The 20,512-nt window shown below is 38.9% G+C and overlaps 1 protein-coding gene across 10 annotated transcripts in view; it reads right to left on the bottom strand.

Moving 5' to 3' along the window:
- elavl2 (ELAV like neuron-specific RNA binding protein 2) overlaps positions 1-19,627 on the bottom strand; it is a 128,444-nt gene extending 108,817 nt beyond the window's left edge. For 6 of the 10 annotated variants that reach the window (XM_061959228.1, XM_061959230.1, XM_061959225.1 and 3 more), the window contains exon 1: positions 18,498-18,608. The gene's annotated coding sequence lies outside the window, so the exon portion shown is untranslated. Of the gene's footprint in view, positions 1-18,497; positions 18,609-19,162 lie in introns of those variants that run through there. The other 4 variants (XM_061959226.2, XM_061959222.2, XM_061959223.2 and 1 more) reach the window with 4 other exon arrangements.
- Between the last annotated feature and the right edge of the window lie 885 nt (positions 19,628-20,512).

Below are 20,512 nucleotides of genomic sequence, written 5' to 3' on the forward strand. Positions count from 1 at the left end.
GTTACAAGCAGTGCTTTAAACCATGCCTCGCCAAAGGTGGCAAGACCACCCGCGCTTCAAACTTAGGTAAACATTGAAATAACATTAACCCAGGCCTGCACAATAAGTGTAAAGCTAATGTAGTTAACTCCCTCTCCTGCTGAGCACATAGATATGTAGATGCGCAAACAGCTGGTTGGCTTGATGCCAAATATTAGTGGCGTCCAAATCGCCCACGCAGCGCAAACTAATGCAAGTTAAATGATGGAATTTTGTAACAAATTGCTTTAATTTGTGTTTTATCTTTAACAATGAGTGTTTGACATGTTACATGTCCTATTTGTGTACTTAGCTATAGTATGTATTTTAGTATTTACTAATAATTGTATTTGTCTTAAACACAGACAAAAATAATCATGAAACATTTAATACATGACAATAAAGCTTTCTATTCTAACCTAATCCTAGATTATGGCAGGCTACATGTAATATATAAAATTGCAAATTGTTCTTTGAGTGCAAAAAGAAAAGTATAATGTGTTATGTCTTAATTTTAACTTTAATCTTCTAAAATGGTTCTTTGAGTTCAATAAGAACCATATGCATATGTATGTATGTACACATTTACAGGATATGTATAGGCTATATGTGTGTATATGTCTATATATTGCTGCTTTACATGCAGTCGGCATTCGGACACATTTTTTTAAGCCCAGTGTGGCCCCCCGAGTCAAAGTTTGGACACCACTGCTTCAGCCCAGGGGTCATATTCGGCCCATCAGAGGATTTTAATTCCAGCATGTACTTCTTCAAACAGGAAGGATTAGAAAAACATCTTAATAGAAGACTGTCATACCTTTAAAGTAGATTAAATTTGATATGTAGTGTTTGAAAACATACGAGCATCACACTACTCTGGAGCGTGAAACTGTTTGGTGACTAACTAGCACAGTCGCACCTCAAGGCAATGGCGAGATCAGCGTGCACTGATGTGACTGAGCCCTTTAAAGCGAGGAGGCACGAATCCTTACTATACGGACTCCTCCGAGGATTCAATCAGCCAAGCGGGTGTGCGTGACAAGCCGTCGAGCGAAGGAAGCTCCGTGACGTGTCCTTGAAAAACTAAAAGCCCACGAGTTCAAAATACCCAGAAAAAGAGTGTGGATGACAGATGGGACACCCAAGGCCAAGTCAGATGCAAAAGCATGCTAGCAGAGCTAAAGATGCTCTCATACCACTGCCGCACACTCAAACAAAAACAGCTGCAAAGTCAATGACACCGATACAGTATATGACAGGAAATTGGGCGGAAGTCTCAGAAGAAGAAACAAAGGTGCCGTAGTGGCAGGCTGGGCAGATGGAGTCATATGTTTAAAAGCATGGATGTGAGAACTCTAGATGGATATTATATGAAAAGTATGAACAAAGTGTTTGACAAAAATTTGCGACACAAACGGCGAACCTGCACAGTCACACGGGCAACAGGTGAAAAGTCGAAGACACAGATTCCATGCTGCTTGGCACTCAGCATCAAAGGTTGGAATTGGGGGTTAAATCACCCAAAAATGACTCCCGAGCGCGGCCACCGCTACTGCTCCCCTCACCTCCCAGGGGGTGGAACAAGGGGATAGGTCAAATGCAGAGAGTAATTTCACCACACCTAGTGTGTGTGACTATCAGTGGTACTTTAACTTTAGATATAGTACATGACAGAGGCATTTTGCTATTTTTAAGGACATAACATTCAAAGTTGTCAATAACAGCCACTCAAGGTACGGTAAAACAGCAAAATTGACAAATGTCGCCTTTCGTTGCCATACACACCTGAAGTGGAGATGTCAGAAGAGAGGGTTCTAATGCTGCAGAGCTCAGACATCACACTGGTGACCGCTGATCAAGTAAAAGCATGGACAGACAAAGATCCAGTGCTAGTTAGGGCTGGGCAATATATCGAGTTTGGAAGATATATAGATATATTTTTAAACAAGATATGAATTAAGAAAATATCGTAATATCAATATAATTTTTTCACGTTAAAATGACCAAATGCCGCTTATTTGTTGTGTTCCCCCGCAATACTCCATGGGCTACGAAGCCCCTACCCTTCCAAGCAGTGCTTGTTGTCTCTCCCCCACTGCATTAACCCACAAGAACAACAACAGACAAGCAAATATGGAGCCTGACTGTGCCACCAGCAGTGACACCACCAGCTACATAGCTTAACTACATTTCCCAGTAGCTTGGTAGTAGCGTCGCCACTTTTTAAACAAGTAGCGATTTCCGTAGCTTAGCTATTTTTAGACCCATGTAGTGGCTAGCTAAGCTACATGCTACAAAAGAAGAGAGGGAGAAGAGAGAACTGGACTAGTGCAACTCCACGGGCAGGGGACAAAATATAAGGGAAAGATCAATGATTGGTTGGTTTACATATAAGAAAATCCATGATTAGGTGGTTGGTTTAAAATGAGTCGCGATTGGTTAAGAGTAGGGCAAAACATTACGGACAAACCAATCAAAGGCAAGATAAGGCGGGTCATCGAACCAGGAAGAGAAATCACATCAGTATATTCAAGCGAAATGTACGCCGAAGTGAGGAAGATCATAGCCGCACAATTAAGTCAAGTCACTTACTTGGCGCTGACCAGAACCATACGTGTGTGACAGTCCATTACATCGTCGACTGAGAATTAAAAAGTGCCTGCAAATTAAATTTTTATCTGAGTTTGATGCATGTAGTAATATTTGCACAGCTTTGTAATTTATTTTATGTAGAAATAATATTTCTCTATTTTATTTATTTTATGTAATTCTGTACTACTTAAACAGTTTATTTTCTGTGCTGTAAATACTCATCTTGACTAACCGGGTTAATAAAAGTGCCACTGACTGTTTACAGTACAGTTGTCATTCAGTTCAATTTCAGTGAATATTGCTCAAAAATGTATTTTCACCGAAAAATATATCGAGATATGTATCGAATATTGAGTTTAAGCAAAAATAAATTGAGATATACTTTTTCGTCCATATCGCCCAGCCATAGTGCTAGTGAGAGTGCAGGTAATGGTTCACAAAGGCTGGTCAATAAAAGAAAAAAAGAGAAGTCTTCCTTTTATAAAAGGTGAGGAAATTTGAACTCATTGTTCAAAATGGCTGTGTGATGTGGGGGTCGAGAGTGGTTGTGCCCAAACCAAGCCAAGAAGGTGTCATGAGACAACTTCATCAACGCCACCCAGGAGTGTCCAGAATGAAAGCATTGGCTAGGAGCTATGTATGGTGGCCAAAGCTGGACAAAGAGATAGAAGATACTGTAAAAGCCTGCACAACATGTCAGGAGTATTGCAATGTTCCGGCACCAGCTCCATTACGCACCCTTGGGAATGGCCCAACCAGCCCTGGAGTTGTATACATGTGGATTATGCTGGACCTTTCATGGAAAAAACATGTTTAGTCCTCAGATGCACATTCAAAATGGATGGACATACGTACTCAGTGAACTCTGCTATTTTAGCCACCACAATCGAGTGCCTGTGTATCAGTTTCAGTAACCATGGACTGCCTAAGTTGTTGGTGTCTGATAATGGTACTTGTTTCATCAGGGAAGAGTTCAAAGCTCTCTAAGTAAAAATGGTATTGGTGACCTATGCACCCTATCATGCCTCCAGTAACGGGTTAGCAGAGATGAGTACAAACATTTAAGAGAATGGTAAAAAAATGTCCAGAAGGCACACTGATAGCTAAAGTAGCCAGGCCGTTATTTAGCTACAGAGTGACACCTCGCGGCTTCTAGGGAGGAAGCGACGTTGCACTTTGGATTCTATCCATCCAGACCTGAGTAATAGAGTGCAGAAAAAAACAAAGAGATGAATAAAAGATCACCAGAGGGCAAAAAAATGCTTGTTTGAAACCAGAGATTCAGTGCTGACCCAAAACTTCAGTTTTGGACCCAAGTGGATTCCAGAAATTATTGACTCGGTAATATGATCAATGTCCTACAAGGTGATGATTGTGGATCAACATTCATGTTCACCACCAGAGGAACAAGTGCACATCAACATTGAAATTGCACTTTTATCAGGTATATATTAATAAAACTGCGATGAGGTGGCGACTTGTCCAGGGTGTACCCCGCCTTCCGCCCGATTGTAGCTGAGATAGGCTCCAGCGCCCCCCGCGACCCCAAAAGGGAATAAGCGGTAGAAAATGGATGGATGGATATATTAATAAAAATTATACGTGTGATCCAAACAACACACCTTTCAGGTCAACCCAACATTTTATATTGTTTTTCTATAAACCGTCCCATCCTTAGTTTCACATTACTTTTCTTTAAGAGGGAAATGTTTGTGGCTGCTATGAGCCGGTGGCCGTTATCACAGGTTCGACTATAATTCAAAAACGCTAGTCAAACATCTTCATGCGCACGCACACATTAGGGCTGGGCAATATGGACCAAAACTGATATATTGGTATTTTTAGGCCAAATGGCAATATACGGTATGAAACCGTATTTTAAACTAAACATGCAATGTGTTTACTTTAAACTCAACACCACATTACGGTTAATACCAGTGTTCTGAAAATTATTTACACACAGAGTACATATACAGTACATATTAGGGGTGTATGGTATATCAGTACGAATAAAGTACCGCAATTAATTGAAAACGGTACTATACTGCCTTTGAAAAATACAGGTATTTGTTTAATTCTGCATGCTGTCGTGTTGCGGTGACGTTGCTGAGCCGAGGAACATGTTGAATTCACTCACATAGCGCACAAGCGATCTACTCTGACGGCTGCGCTGTGTAATCTAACCTCTGGTTAGATAAAGAGGAGCTGCCGCCCGTCCCCGGCAGCGATACGGTGCAGGCACGTCGGCTGTGCGCAATGGCGAATGTGGTGGGGGGTTGTGTCGGCAACGCACGATAGCGACTCCAGACGTGCGCCAGACCTTTCGTACGTGCTGGACCCTTCCTCAGCGACAGCGGCGTGCCACACCGGCCGCAAACCGCCGTAACAATGGCACATCAAAAGATACCGGTAGGGTGGTATTGTCTCAAACATACACCACTTTCAAAAATATACCAGTATTAACTATAATACCGGTATATCATCCAGCTCTAACACACACCATCGCTCTCATGTGCGTTCTACTGCAGTGGCAGTGCGTTACTATGTCCACATATTTTAAGTTCTGGGCACCTCATACTAGGGATGTCCCGATACAACTTTTTCACTTCCGATACGATACCGATATTGTCGCCTTGAGTATTGGCCGATACCGATATCAATACGATACAGGCACGAATCATACATATATTTATTCCTTATTTTGTTGTGTGGAATATTAGAAAAGGCTTGATAAAGTGATGTTACTGTTACTGATGTTGTAGTGTTAAAACAGAAAACAGTCAGCAAGAGTAGGTATAGGAAAAACTGACCCATTTATTATTAACCAATTGGTTACATAAATTTTAACCTTCAACATAAGAGTATTACCTCAACAAATCCAATAAAAACAAAATGTTATATTTAAAGTGCAAAATAACCACTAATACCAACATAATTATACAATTGAATAGAATAAATTAAAAATAAATTAGAAGACCCTGAAAAATAACCTAAATAACAATTCAAGTTCACTTCACTTTTTTTTTTTTTACTGTCAGCTTATGTTGAATAGTATAGTTTTGTCTACAATGTAGTGGCGGCTAGGAATAATGTAGCGAGGTTTGAGGTGCTCCATTAAGCGTTTAAACCCGACATTACTCACCACCGACAGGGGCTGGTCATCAAGCACAATAAACTGGGCTATCTTTTCTGTTATGGCCATTGCCTTTTTGCTGTCCCGTGGTAGTTTGTCACGTCTTGCAAAGCTTTCGGCCAGTGTGGGTTGCTGAAGCGAGCCAGAGGTTTGTTGCTTCGCCCTGCTGCTCTCGCAAAAATCCTCATGTTCTTTTTTGTGGTGTTTTTTCAAATGTGCGATGAGGTTGCTTGTATTGAACCTTCCCGGTTCTGTCCCTCCACGGGACACTTGCGCCTGACAAATGTTGCATTTAGCGGCAACGTCTTTGTCCGAGTTTAGGTTAAAATACTTCCACACAGCCGACATCGCTACACTTTGCTGCAAGCACACGCGTTGTCGTTGTTGTGATCACGTGGGCTGTGCATGCTGGATCAGAGACGCTCTTCTTCCGCGGCCGGCACCAACGTTAAGGGGCATTGCCGCCACCTACTGTGTTGGAGTGTGATCAAACCAGAGTCACCTATTATAGACGTGCTGCAGCGGTAAATGGACAGCTTATATCGGAGCGCTTATATCGGAGTTTAGATTCAGTCCGATAAAATCCGATATTCACTTTTTTGGCTAATATCGAACTGATTTCCGATATCAATATCGAATCGGGACATCCCTACCTCATACAATGTCCCCTGTAATTTTTTAAGTGTCCGAGCGAACGCAAAAACTCCCTGAGCATTCAGTGGGGAACATGTGAGCAACATTAGACCTGCACACTGGCCATGCCAGCAACACACATGTCGCAAACCTGACTTAAAGGCCTACTGAAACCCACTACTACCGACCACGCACTGATAGTTTATATATCAATGATGAAATCTTAACATTGCAACACATGCCAATACGGCCGGGTTAGCTTACTAAAGTGCAATTTTAAATTTTGCGTCAAATATTCTGCTGAAAACGTCTCGGTATGATGACGTCTGCGCGTGACGTCACGGATTGTAGAGGACATTTTGGGACAGCATGGTGGCCAGCTATTAAGTTGTCTGTTTTCATCGCAAAATTCCACAGTATTCTGGACATCTGTGTTGGTGAATCTTTTGCAATTTGTTCAATGAACAATGGAGACAGCAAAGAAGAAAGCTGTAGGTGGGAAGCGGTGTATTGCGGCAGGTGTTGTGCCGGATAACGCACCCTCGCCGTAGAATGCACCCCCTGACTGTTGTGCTGGATAACACAGCCGGTGTTTCATTGTTTACATTGAAACACGGAAGATGACAGTCAAGCTTTACCATTGGCCTGTGGAGAACTGGGACAACAGAGACTCTTACCAGGAGGACTTTGAGTTGGATGGTACCGTGAGTACGCATGCAGCTGCGGCTCCTAAACATTTGATCGCTTTCCCGTACGTGCGTGCTGCTATGTGCATGTCACGTACGTAACTTTGGGGAAATATATGTGCTGTATGAACTTTGGGGAGGTGAACGGTACTTTGGGCTGTGGGATTGAGTGTGTTGTGCAGGTGTTTGAGTTGTATTGGCGGGTTATATGGACAGGAGGGGGGAGGTGTTTGTTATGCGAGATTAATTTGTGGCATATTAAATATAAGCCTAGTTGTGTTGTGGCTAATAGAGTATATATATATATATATATATATATATATATATATATATATATATATATATATGTCTTGTGTTTATTTACTGTTTTAGTCATTCCCAGCTGAATATCAGGTCCCACCCGCCTCTCACAGCATCTTCCCTAACTGAATCGCTCCCACTGCCCTCTAGTCCTTCACTCTCACTTTCCTCATCCACGAATCTTTCATCCTCGCTCAAATTAATGGGGAAATCGTCGCTTTCTCGGTCCGAATCGCTCTCGCTGCTGGTGGCCATGATTGTAAACAATGTGGAGATGTCAGGAGCTCCACAACCTGTGACGTTACGCTACTCGTCTGCTACTTCCGGTACAGGCAAGGCTTTTTTATCAGCGACCAAAAGTTGCGAACTTTATCGTCGATGTTCTCTACTAAATCCTTTCAGCAAAAATATGGCAATATCACGAAATGATCAAGTATGACACATAGAATGGACCTGCTATCCCCGTTTAAATAAGAAAATCGCATTTCAGTAGGCCTTTAATAACAAGTTTAACGTTGTATTATAATAACCAAATGAAAGCAGTCATTTTCATGAGATTATTTTCTAAAACAAGTGATTTGGCCCACTTACAATGAAAATAAACAATCTTGTTTTTCATGAGCTATGATGTCCTAGTATATTATGGCTGGGTGGGGGTCATACTTTTGAAAAAATGTTGTACCCCTTTCAAAACTCACTATTAGTTCAACTTAAAACATTTAATGTTGCACAATGAGATGCAAGCATGGGATAAATGATTAATTCCTATAACTAAAATATATCTTTTTATTAGCATTTATTTAATCTAGTAACAGAATTTGATTTAGAATATCCATAAATTGGCATTCTTAATAATTGAGAATAAGCACATATCTGATTGAGGAGTCATAGTGTAACGACCTGGCATTTACACATTGTGTGGTGTTGGAGTTGTCCGACTTTTTGTGTAGCCATAAACGCATCAGTTAAGTACCATGAATGCATCTGTTGGTGCAAGTGAGCGAGAGCAAACGGTTACGGTTGTTATGACGGATGACAAAGAGTTGGTTTTGGCCTGGTTTGTACGGCAGAAAATGACCAGTTTTTATAGATAGAAGTGTTGAACAAATGTTGTTGGTGTAGTTAGGGCCAAATATTCAAAGTTTTGCTCACTAAAGTGATCGATGGAATTCCTATCTTCTTTAAAGCATCTCGACAGACTTTACAATAATTGAACAGTGTTGACGAACATTGTTCTATATCAGTTAGGGCCGCTTGTTGTCACCTGGCACACAGAGTTGCATTGCAAAATCCTACAGAACAAATAGTTGTGTTTATTTTGTTTAGAGTTTGGATTGGATTTTATTTTGTGCTCGGCATAGATTTGCTGTGCGCAGGAGAAACTTGAGCAGTTCAACCCTCTGTTCGCGCTCGCTTCTAGAAGCAGCAGTTCATCCTCCATATATTCAGGTTCAAAAAGTTAAGGTTTTGAGTCCTCTATTGTCCAAAATTAGTCATCTTCATTGTCTATTACCAAGCCTGCCATGATTAGAACACGTACTCACGTTTGTTTCCGGAAGTAGGAACGCACAATAGAAATGAAAATAAATGCGCTGAGAAAAGAAGTTCCGGTAATACATAAAATGACCAAAATAACGTACATATTAGACATATTTCATATTGTTATGAACGTGTATGTTATTACATTATATTTTACTTGCAGTGCATATGTAAAACGTTGATGGAGGGGTTTGAAGTCGTTAAAACGGTGACTCCCATTAGCCGCATCTTACAAATGTTTATCATCTTCAAAATCCTAAAAAAAACATATATTAACGTTGTAGCCCTAGGGTAAACTGGGTATAACACATGGCACACTGACAAAGCCTAATTTATTGTTACTATAACAATCTACAAGGTTAATGTAGGTTGTTTCTCTTTCTTCCCCTCCATTTTTCTGCATTCTTTAGTATCTCAAGTTATCATTACGTATATGTATTGTTGAATTTGAACAACTGTATTGTTGATAATAGAGGTAAATTATTGGTATTGTTCATTATCAATAGCGCTATTTCTATTGGTATTTGTATTGCTCCATTTGTAGTGTAATAATGCTCATTGTCATTTCTGTATTATTTTTTATTTTCGCTAACTGCTTATTTACTATCACTTTTACCATCATATTTGTACATGTCGTATTTGCTGATGTTGCTCTATTGTTGTTGTGTTTGCTGTTGTTTTTGTCTCTCTGTCTAATCCCCCTCTTGTCCCCACAATTTCCCCCTCTGTCTTCTTTTTTTTCTCTTTCTATCCCCTCCTGCTCCGACCCGGCTGCACCAAATGATAATATAAATACATTTAATAAAGTCAAATACAAATAAGGCAACAAGAGAAGTATCCTACACTTCTCTTTTGTAAAGTAAATCTGAACAGCCAATATGGGCATCTACATCAACTATATGATTTGCCTGAGAAGCTGGACTGGACAGGACAAAAAATAAATAAATAAATTTAAAAAAAAAAAAGACATGCGCTTTCTTGTCTCTCATAATGATTGTGAACGATAGGCAAAATTCCCAAAAAAGTGCAGTTCCCCTTCAATGATGAGGACGTTAAACCAGGGCTGTACGGTGCAACAAATTCAGTCGCAATTGCAACTAAAAATAGACTGTGCGACAGATGTTTGAGGGTTGCATTAAGCCTTATGATAGCACTGTGTTTACACAGTATGTTTGGATGCACATGTGTTACTATGCACATTTTTGGAGTGTTGGTAAAATTGTGTTATTTAGAACATCTCATAATTATTGATGTTATTTATTTTTTTTTTGCTCCTAAAATTTTTCTGTGCTACTACCGGTACATTTTTTTCATTTAATAGCACCTGTGCTCCTCGTGAAAAAGCCAAGCGTACAGCTCTGGTTAAATGTTACTCAAATCTCTTTGCCACACGCCAGTCATCAAGACATAAAATGGCGGGTACCTACAGTGGCCAAACAAGGTCACAACAAATGCAAACGCCACAAGACAATAATAAAACTACAACACAACTTTTAGCTAAAGCATGATTGCAAAAGTCACAGCGAATAAAAACGCCACAACACAACATAAAGCCACAACACAACCTTAAGCTACAAAGAAAGTGACAGAACCAAATTTTGCCAACAGCCAAAAAGTGGAAACGCTGAAAGGAACATGAACACAAAAGTAAAAAAAATGATTTATGACTGAAAAAGTCATCACACTTTACTTTTGCAGCTTTGTTCATTACACTAACAACTAATTTGATAATCGATTAATCTGTCGATTAATCAATTAATCGGATAAAAGAGACAAACTACATTTCTATCCTTTCCAGTATTTTATTGGAAAAAAAACAGCATACTGGCACCATACTTATTTTGATTGTTTCTCAGCGGTTTGTAAATGTTGCAGTTTATAAAAAAAAATATATATATATATATACAAATAAAAAGTAGCCTCTGCGCATGCGCATAGCATAGATCCAACAAATCGATGACTAAATTAATCGGCAACTATTTTTATAATCGATTTTAATCGATTAGTTGTTGCAGCCCTACAGTGTTCCAATGATATCAATACTAGCTAAAATGATTTGTCATCTCATAATTGAACGGAAGCTGTGAAGTGTCAACATGCTAAGTTGTCGGTGAGGCATGAAGAATCGATACCAATACTCAAAAGGTGCAGGTTTTCGGTACTTTTGTATGCGCCCATGTGGTAATAAATGTTCATTTATTTATTTAGTTTAACATTTAACACTGAGCTGATAACTGTGTTAAGTTAACTTAAGTAACAATTATTGTCACACACACACTAGGTGTTGTGAAATGTGTCCTCTGCATTTGATCCATTCACTTGTTCACCCCCTGGGAGGTGAGGGGAGCAGTGGGCAGCAGCGGTGGCCGTGCCCGAGAATCAATTTTGGTGATTTAACCCCCAATTCCAACCCTTGATGCTGAGTGCCAAGCAGGGAGGTGAGGTGATGAGTCCCATTTTTATAGTTTTTTAGTATGACTCGGTTTGAACTCACACCCTACCGATCTCAGGGCGGACACTTTAACCACAAGACCACTGAGCAGGTAGTGCTGTCCAGTTGTTACAGTTCTCACACTTCTTAATGTCATTGGCAAGTATGCATTCATTTTTGTTTGTCCTATGTGTGTCATAGTCAGGTACTAATACAATAGCATTAAAGGCCTACTGAAACCCACTACTACCGACCACGCAGTCTGATAGTTTATATATCAATGATGACAGTCAATCTTTACCAGTGGCCTGTGGAGAACTGGGACAACAGAGACTCTTACCAGGAGGACTTTGAGTTGGATACGCAGACACGGTACCGTGAGTACGCTTCCAAACATTTGATCGCTTGCCCGTACGTGCGTACCGCTATGTGCATGTCACGTACGTAACTTTGGGGACTTTGGGGAAATATATGTGCTGTATGAACTTTGGAGAGGTGAACGGTACTTTGGGCTGTGGGATTGAGTGTGTTGTGCAGGTGTTTGAGTTGTATTGGCGGGTTATATGGACGGGAGGGGGGAGGTGTTTGTTATGCAGGATTACTTTGTGGCATATTAAATATAAGCCTGGTTGTGTTGTGGCTAATAGAGTATATATATGTCTTGTGTTTATTTACTGTTTTAGTCATTCCCAGCTGAATATCAGGTCCCACCCGCCTCTCACAGCATCTTCCCTATCTGAATCGCTCCCAATGCCCTCTAGTCCTTCACTCTCACTTTCCTCATCCACAAATATTTCATCCTCGCTCAAATTAATGGGGAAATCGTCGCTTTCTCGGTCCGAATCGCTCTCGTTGCTGGTGGCCATGATTGTAAACAATGCGCGGATGTGATGAGCTCCACAACCTGTGACGTCACGCTACTCGTCTGCTACTTCCGGTACAGGCAAAGCTTTTTTATCAGCGACCAAAAGTTGCAAATTTTATCGTCGATGTTCTCTACTAAATCCTTTCAGCAAAAATATGGCAATATCGCGAAATGATCAAGTATGACACATAGAATGGACCTGCTATCCCCGTTTAAATAAGAAAATCGCATGGCAGTAGGCCTTTAAGTTGAATGTGGCAGTTTTGTCATATGTTGAGCCCTACAAGTGGTTTGTATTGTAGTTATTACACACTAGCTATTTTTGAATGTGACATACATTTTAGTTCATTTTGACAAAACATTATTTTTATCAGCACACATTTTTCTATTTTCTGGGAACCCCCTTGCAACCAATGTAGGAGTCATGGGCTGTGACCTCATAGTTGGGTTTGTACTGCTTGCACTGCTTAACTACACAAAGTTGATGATAATCAACCCTTATCCTTTTTTTCCAAATGAAAATAGTTTTTAAAAAAATCAATCGTTAAGCAGAATAAAACAAAATCGGAAAAATCTGATCAATTCTCATCATTACTTGTCAGTCAATTGTAAAGCTACAGATAATATTGAGATACAACAAAGCATACTACACTCTGCTATTGACACGTGTACAAGAGCTATACTGAGAGTTCAAGGACAGCTACATTGTCGCATTCTGGTAATGACTCACACATGACCAACCTCCTCCACCCTACAGATAATTGAAAGACTGCAATGATCTAATGACCGCATCAGGGCAAGGAGGACAACAACAACAAAATCAGAAGCCTCTTATGACACACATTGCCGCACTAAGTGGCCTTGGTGCATTCAGTCGCTGTCCCGCATTTGTCGGCAGCCTTTATTTAGAAGAGTGTGGGCTCAATAATATATACTGTAAAGACAACCACTCTTAGCTTTGAAGAGCAAAATTGGCCAACAAAACAAGTATGTATCGCAAATAAGACTAAGAGAAAAATATACTCAATGTAAACATTTAAAATGTACCCTTCTTCTGATTATAATCCCCTTTGCTATCAAAGCAGACAGGTAATAAAAACCATGGAAAACATTAAACAATGTAAAAATGTTAAACACATTGAAAACTAAAAATGAATCTCTTTAAATTAAAGGGGTTGCATTTACACAGCTGCCGAGAAGGCGCCAACTTTCCAATGTATTTTATACAGTATATCCTGTTTCTTTTTTTTACGGTCTGAAAATAATGGCAGTATTTTAGCGCGAGGGGCGGGCGCCTGTGAGTGGGGCTTATAACAAATTTAACCGGAAGTAAATTTTTGCCTTTGTAACCCATATTGAAATTGTTCTATTTATATACAAATAATATATTGTGATCATATATGAAACCCATTTTGGAATGGCTCAATTTATTTACAAATAATATATTGTGATTTACTGTGGTATACTGAAGGCTGCAATATACTGTATATCGCGATATAGATTTTAGAACATATTGCCCATCCCTACTGGCACATTGGAAGTGAATAAATTCACTTACAAAATGATCACCATTAAAAAAAATAATAATGGATTAAATGTATATAGGGTTATTTCTAGTGACTCAAAGCACGTGACACTGAGAACCCATAATTCATTCGGTCCACATTCAGCTAAATGTGTAGCCACAGCTGCCCTGGGCGAGGCTGACATTCATTTATTGTTAACCTAGAGTAACTGCTTAATAAATATCCAAGCCACAAAGTGCTAACTTCACCTTAACTGTCCCAAAATTGGCACAAAAACACTAGCAAACACACTAATGGTAAATAGGTTATACTTGTGTAGCGCTCTTCTACCTTCAACTACTCAAAGCACTTTGGCCCCATTTCCACATTCACCCATTCATACACACATTCACACATTGACGGCGGGAGCTGCCATGCAAGGCCCTAACCACGACCGATCAAGAGCAAGGGTGAAGTGTCTTGCTCAAGGACACAACGGACATGACTAGGATGGTGAAAGCCAGGGATCGAACCAGGAACCCTCAGGTCGCTGGCACGGCCGCTCCACCAACCGAGCCACACCGTCCCCACTAATAGATATGGCTGTGCAATTAATTGGGGAAAAAAAATTGTAATCCCGACATTTAGAGCGTATAACTGACGTGACAATGCTGTGTCGGTTATTTCTCGACTAATACACAATCCCCTTAAACTACACTACTGGTTGTGTAGTTACATGACAGGAAGACAGTTGTGGCATCACGTAAATGCTGCCAGAAAAATAAAGAATGGGATAATCATGTATTAGGGATGTAGGAGTAGGGATGGTAGAGTACAATATCCTAAAAATCACATATAAAGCACATACTGTAGAAGATTTCTACCAAACTTTTAAAACAGATTTGTAAAAATAAAGTAATTATAATCTAAAAGGAACTGAGGTGTAGTTTTAAACAATGACAATGGAACCATGCATTTCAAAGGAACAAACTTAACTGTGGAAACAAAATGTAAAACGGTCTGTATTTAAATAAATGTGAAAATCATGATGAAAAGATATGATTTTGAGTACAATTATGTTTTATTTATTTTGTTGCATGTCGTGAAGTGTAGCCTTCTAAATTAAAGAAAAACACTTAAGTTGTGTGAGTAGGAGGCAGATGTTAAAATAATACTTCCTGCTCCTTTCCAATTCATAATTTACTTTAATGTTATGTTGACTGTTTGCTTTAATGATAAAAATAAAAAAATAAATGGAGAAATAGAAATGTAACGATAAACGGTAATAATAATAACAACCGCGATATATCACTCACGACAATTAGTATTACTGTTTTAAATGCAAATGTGGTAAAACTATGATGATTAACTGAACTTTGATAAACTAGCAGATTGACTGGCACCAGCTCGCTAACCTGCTAACACGAAAATAAAAGACATCTTTCCCCATTAAGAAACAACATACCCCAATCTAAACTTAGATAATAAAACAATTACAGTACTCTCTGAACAACTAAGATATTCAATTGTTCAAATTGAACCTACGAGCGGTGTTTGAGTCTTCAACTGAGGTATTTTACGATGCTTTCAAGGACCGCTGAAACGAGTAGGACACAACAGCTGCCAGATATTAGATTGTATTTGTTGCGCACTTTTCATTTAAATAAATGTTTAAGTGCCAAAGTACAAATCAATATTTAAAATAAAAAAAGCTTGTCATTACAACAGATAATACTTACCCTAAAACATTATCAAGTGAAGCATAAGAAACAACATAGAAAATAGTGTGTTTATTTACAGTGCGTCTATTTTAGTTATTGCTTAAGAAAAAAAAAAACTTGGTCAAAAGATTTAATTGTGTGTATAAGTACTTGAGCACATTCAACAATATTGCTATAATGATTATTAATATAAGGGTCACAATAACTGTGATATGACATTTTTATATTATTACATTCCTATGATGGAGTAACTGAAATCAAGGTAGATGGTTAAATTAATCATGATTTTGATATTTACCATAATCGCCGCCCCATCAATGAAATATACTACTGCACAATCAAACCCTCTATAGCAGGGGTCCCCAAACTTTTTGACTCGGGGGCCGCATTGGGTTAAAAAAATTTGACCGGTGGCCAGGCTGTGTGTATGTGTGTGTGTGTATATATATATATATATATATATATATATATATATATATATATATATATATATATATATATATATATATGTACATTGTCTTTATAATCCGTTTTGTCATTTAACATCACTTAACATTGATGTTCATCAACATTTAACATTGTCACGTTATCAATGGGAAAATTCATTTTTAGACAATATGATTTGCCTGAGCGGCTAGGAGACACCAAGAGTAACAAGTGGTAGAAAACGGATTAGAAAGGAAAGATTTTAAAAAAACAAAAATAAAAAATAAATACAATTTAAAAAAAAAATAAAAAATAAAAAAATGTTTAACTTCCTGTGGGCCGGATTTTGGATGCTGGGGGGCCGGATCCGGCCTGCTGGCCGTAGTTTGGGGACCCCTGCTCTATAGTGATCACTCAAAGGAAACTTCAAAAGTGGCCACTATATAAAGGATAGGAGCAACATAATCCAACGGGGAAGCACAAGGGATGAGATGTTCTTAATGGCGATGCGTGGTTCAGACAGCAAGGGAGAGTGCTCGTTGGTGCAGGACAATATAAATATGCACGCCAACCTAACTGTAATATGTTGGCCACTGCCCGCACTATATGTGAACGTCTGTAAGAAGTTTACATAGACCACAAGAGAGTGTCATCAATAATTGCTGGTATTAATGGTTAAACTGTAATATTATGGAAGAAAGCAATTCATAATTAGAAAACACTTCATATAGAAAGTTTATCCTAAAAAGAGTAAACAAATGACAAGTTTGACGACATCTACCAACTCATCATTGCAGCAAATTTTGATATGTGGCCGCTCTGTGTAGTAAAAAAAAATTAAGTAAGTGGTCACATTAAACAGGTAACCATTAGACAAGGTTTACAGCCCTACTTTTACCTAAGGGGAGAACTGTAGTGCTATTGGTAGCTTTGACAGTATGTACAACTCTGCATCAATTCAACTCAAATTTCTACCCAACACTACAATACTGGAAAAGGCTGCTAAAATTACCAAATGAAACAAAATAACCATTCATTAATTATAGGCAGTAATGAATATAATCCAATTTAAACTACAATTCTAAATCAATTGGTTTGCTTGGCTAAACAGAAACATCTGCATTTGTGACAAGAAAATACAGCAAAAACACATTCAACTCCATGTTTATTTTAAAACACCAGGACAATTTTGTTAAACTAATTTAATAACATACTCGCGTATCTGATGTGAATTAATTATATTTAACAAAATAAAAACAATTCTAAATTAGCGAGAACATTACATTTCTACAAATAAGCCATAATGTACACACCACTCTTTAAATACACCTAAATTGCGCACATAAATATGATTAACATACATGAATGCCTAGTGGGTCAACTTGCAAAAACATGTAGGAAAAAAGCACAAAAAAAAAAAGTCTACATAAAACAAACAGTCATTCAATCGTAATATTTATGGTGTTTACAGACAGCAATACTGAACGTCAATTGAACAAATGTGGGGACTGTAGTTAGCTTAATGAGCAACATCTGTTTCACCAAAAAAACAACCAATCAGTGACAAAAATGCATTGAAAGAGCAAACATTTTTATACACAGCAGAGCTTTTATTTGCAAACACCAGCGCAGTTTAGTGGAAATGAATATGATTCAAATGTTGCATAACACTGGCACAATGCAAGTGATTTTGTTTCGCCCAAAATTGATTTAAAATAAAACTGCAAAAAATACTAAACTATTGAAGTGTCAAGCCCCAGAGTACCCCACACTTTCTAAATGCCAATACATTGTGCACAACATATTCTATTACAACTGGGAATAACAAAAGCTAGCCAACAATATAAAGTTAAAGCACCAATGATTGTCACACACACACTAGGTGTGGTGAAATGAACCCCTGCATTTGACCCATCCCTTTGTTCAACACCTGGGAGGTGAGGGGAGCAGTGAGCAACAGCGGTGGCCACGCCCGGGAATCATTTTGGTGATTTAACCCCCAATTCCAACCCTTAATGCGGAGTGCCAAGCAGGGAGGTAATGGGTCCCATTTGTATAGTCTTTGGTATGACTCGGCCGGGGTTTGAACTCACGACCTACCGATCCACAAGGCCACTGAGCAGGTGTAATATAGAAAAATAATACTAAGAAGACCAGATATACATATTGGACACGGTTTGTTAAAAGAGTAATACCTTGAAAACAACTTCGAAGGGTGATTCCAGTTAATTAACTAACGAGCAACATCGGTGTCGTACAGAAGTATGCATGAACACAGTAACTTAAACAACTGGACACGCAGCAACACCTCATTTATTTGCAAACTAGCACCATTTTACATGTTAAAGCCTCGTGTGTGCTCCTTGCGCATGCGCTGTTGTGGACACTAGCCAAAATTATCGTCAGCAGTTGTGTTTCAAACCTCCACGAAGACGTGCCGCGCTCATGTTTTACATACAAGCAAACATATGATGGATGGAATAAATATTTAGTGGGTTAATTAAGACAGTGGTTACAGAAATTGCAGCCCACATTTCCAAGCTAGCAAGTGGCATGTGGAAGTCAAGCGAACTCTGGGATGTAGCCTCACTCCGCCGTGTTTTATCCTTTTAAAAATCAATTAGACATTACACTTAATGGCATCTTACCTTTTGAGGTGTTTAAGCAGGTGGTTTAGAGTCTGCTCGCGTCAAACTTCTTCGTAAATTAAAGGGGGGTGGTTTAGGGGGGCGTCGGCGTGGTCGCAGGCAAGCACATGTAAACTAATCAGAGCTCTCTGCCTATCAGAGAGCGCGCTGCGGCTAATCCAGGAAATGAATTAATTATCCGATTGGCTGCAGGTGTCGTCAATGAACGCAATGGGCTCAATATGGCGACACGAAGCTACCATACAACACTATTTTCTAGGATTTAATGCGCCAAGTTGACACATATTAATGTATCGTTGCAATGAGACAGGCAGGGCAATGTACAAAAACATATACTTTGGTAAAAGCGACAGAGGGCATCACAAGAAGACACAAAAACGCAACACTAGAAGAGAATACGAAACCTAACATTTCACTGGAATATATTAAAAGCACAGCATTATATTCTGATAATATTCTCTAAAATGTAGTGAGATCACTCAAAACGCTTGCAACGTTTGCAAACTACACAAAACATGCACATAATTTGGAAAAGAGTCCACTCAACTTGCAGCCAAACAATCACGTCGGGGGGAACGTGAACGCCTCATTGCATGCACCATCATCAACTTCACTAGCGACAATGTGACAAATGTTTAAAAACGAACAAAACGAAAACATCTTACCGTTCTTTTTAATTCAACTCCTTAGATCTTGCAATGAAAATAAGTCAAATGATCTGTTTTTTTGGTCAACATAAAACGCAAAACGATAGAAAATGAGAAGGAACTGAAATATTTATTAAATCAAACAACACACACTTCCTTTCAGCATGGAACAAAAGAAGGAGAAAGGGCTAGGAGTAAAGGGGAGATAAGGGTACAAGGTGTGGACAACAGAATTTTTTTTTTTTTTTAAAGGAACCAAATAATGTATAATTAAAAAAAAAAAAAAAAAAAAGGAAGACGCCCTCGGTTGTTGTGCCTGTCTCGCGCTTTACAGGCGGGCCACAAAAACAGGCGACATCACAGACTGCAAAGCGGAAAAGAAAACGGCGCACTGAAGGAGCCTTGGTTTTTAAAAAGGAAAATAGTTCCAGCCGGCGAATATAAACGGAGCCGAATCACAGCCTCTTTCTGTCTCCTTGCAGCCATAACGCGGATGTATACGACAAAGGCGCTCCAGAAGACGGCTCCTCACGCCACAGCCCTTCAAGCAAGAATTAAGTCCCGCCCATGTGTTTGCAAACGCCTCTTTTTTTTTTTTTTACAAATGGGGATTTTTTTTAAGTATTTTTTTTTTTTTAAATTTCAGAAGAGCAGTGTGTTGTAACAAAAATGAAAGGAGAGGGGATTTAGTCATAAAAAGGAGTGCTGCCACAAAACATTTCAGTAATGCTCACAAATACTTCAGCAAAGGTGCTCCTTTTTCTGTTTTTGTTTTTTGTTTTTGCAGCACTTATTTAAAAAAATAAAAATAAAAAAAATCCTAATCTGTTTAACTGTGCCTTTTGCTTCAATTTGACACATACCTAAATCAGATTATTAAATGGTGGGACATGTACCACAAGTGGTACGCAGGCTCTCTCTAGTGGGATGCCAAAGAATCACTTGATTAAAGTACAGGGTATTCTTTTCCTATATTTAAACACAATGTTACTGTTCAAACTGTGTGTAGTGTTACAGTGGCCAAATATATTACATATACTTGTTAAGTAAAACAGTTGCCTTGTTTTAAAGAATACTTTGGCCTACTATGCTACTGTATTTTAATTTTGGTCATTATGGTTGGACTTGAGTGTTTTGTGAGGTGGTACTTGGATGAAAAAGTTTGAGAACCACTGACCTCAGTCAAGAAGTCACAATGTGTCAGTTTGCCAATAAACAAAATTATCTGCATGTACCGGTTGCTTTTTTGCAACATTTTCTAATTAGTTTAATGATTGTCGCTTTGCATGACCTCACATGAGGCATCAGCAAATTGAGCAAGCCCTCAGTTCATAGTGTCAAAGAATGCTTTTTTACAATATTGAAAAA

This window comes from Nerophis lumbriciformis, linkage group LG05, assembly GCF_033978685.3.
Source record: "Nerophis lumbriciformis linkage group LG05, RoL_Nlum_v2.1, whole genome shotgun sequence".
NCBI classification, from domain to species: Eukaryota; Metazoa; Chordata; class Actinopteri; order Syngnathiformes; family Syngnathidae; genus Nerophis; species Nerophis lumbriciformis.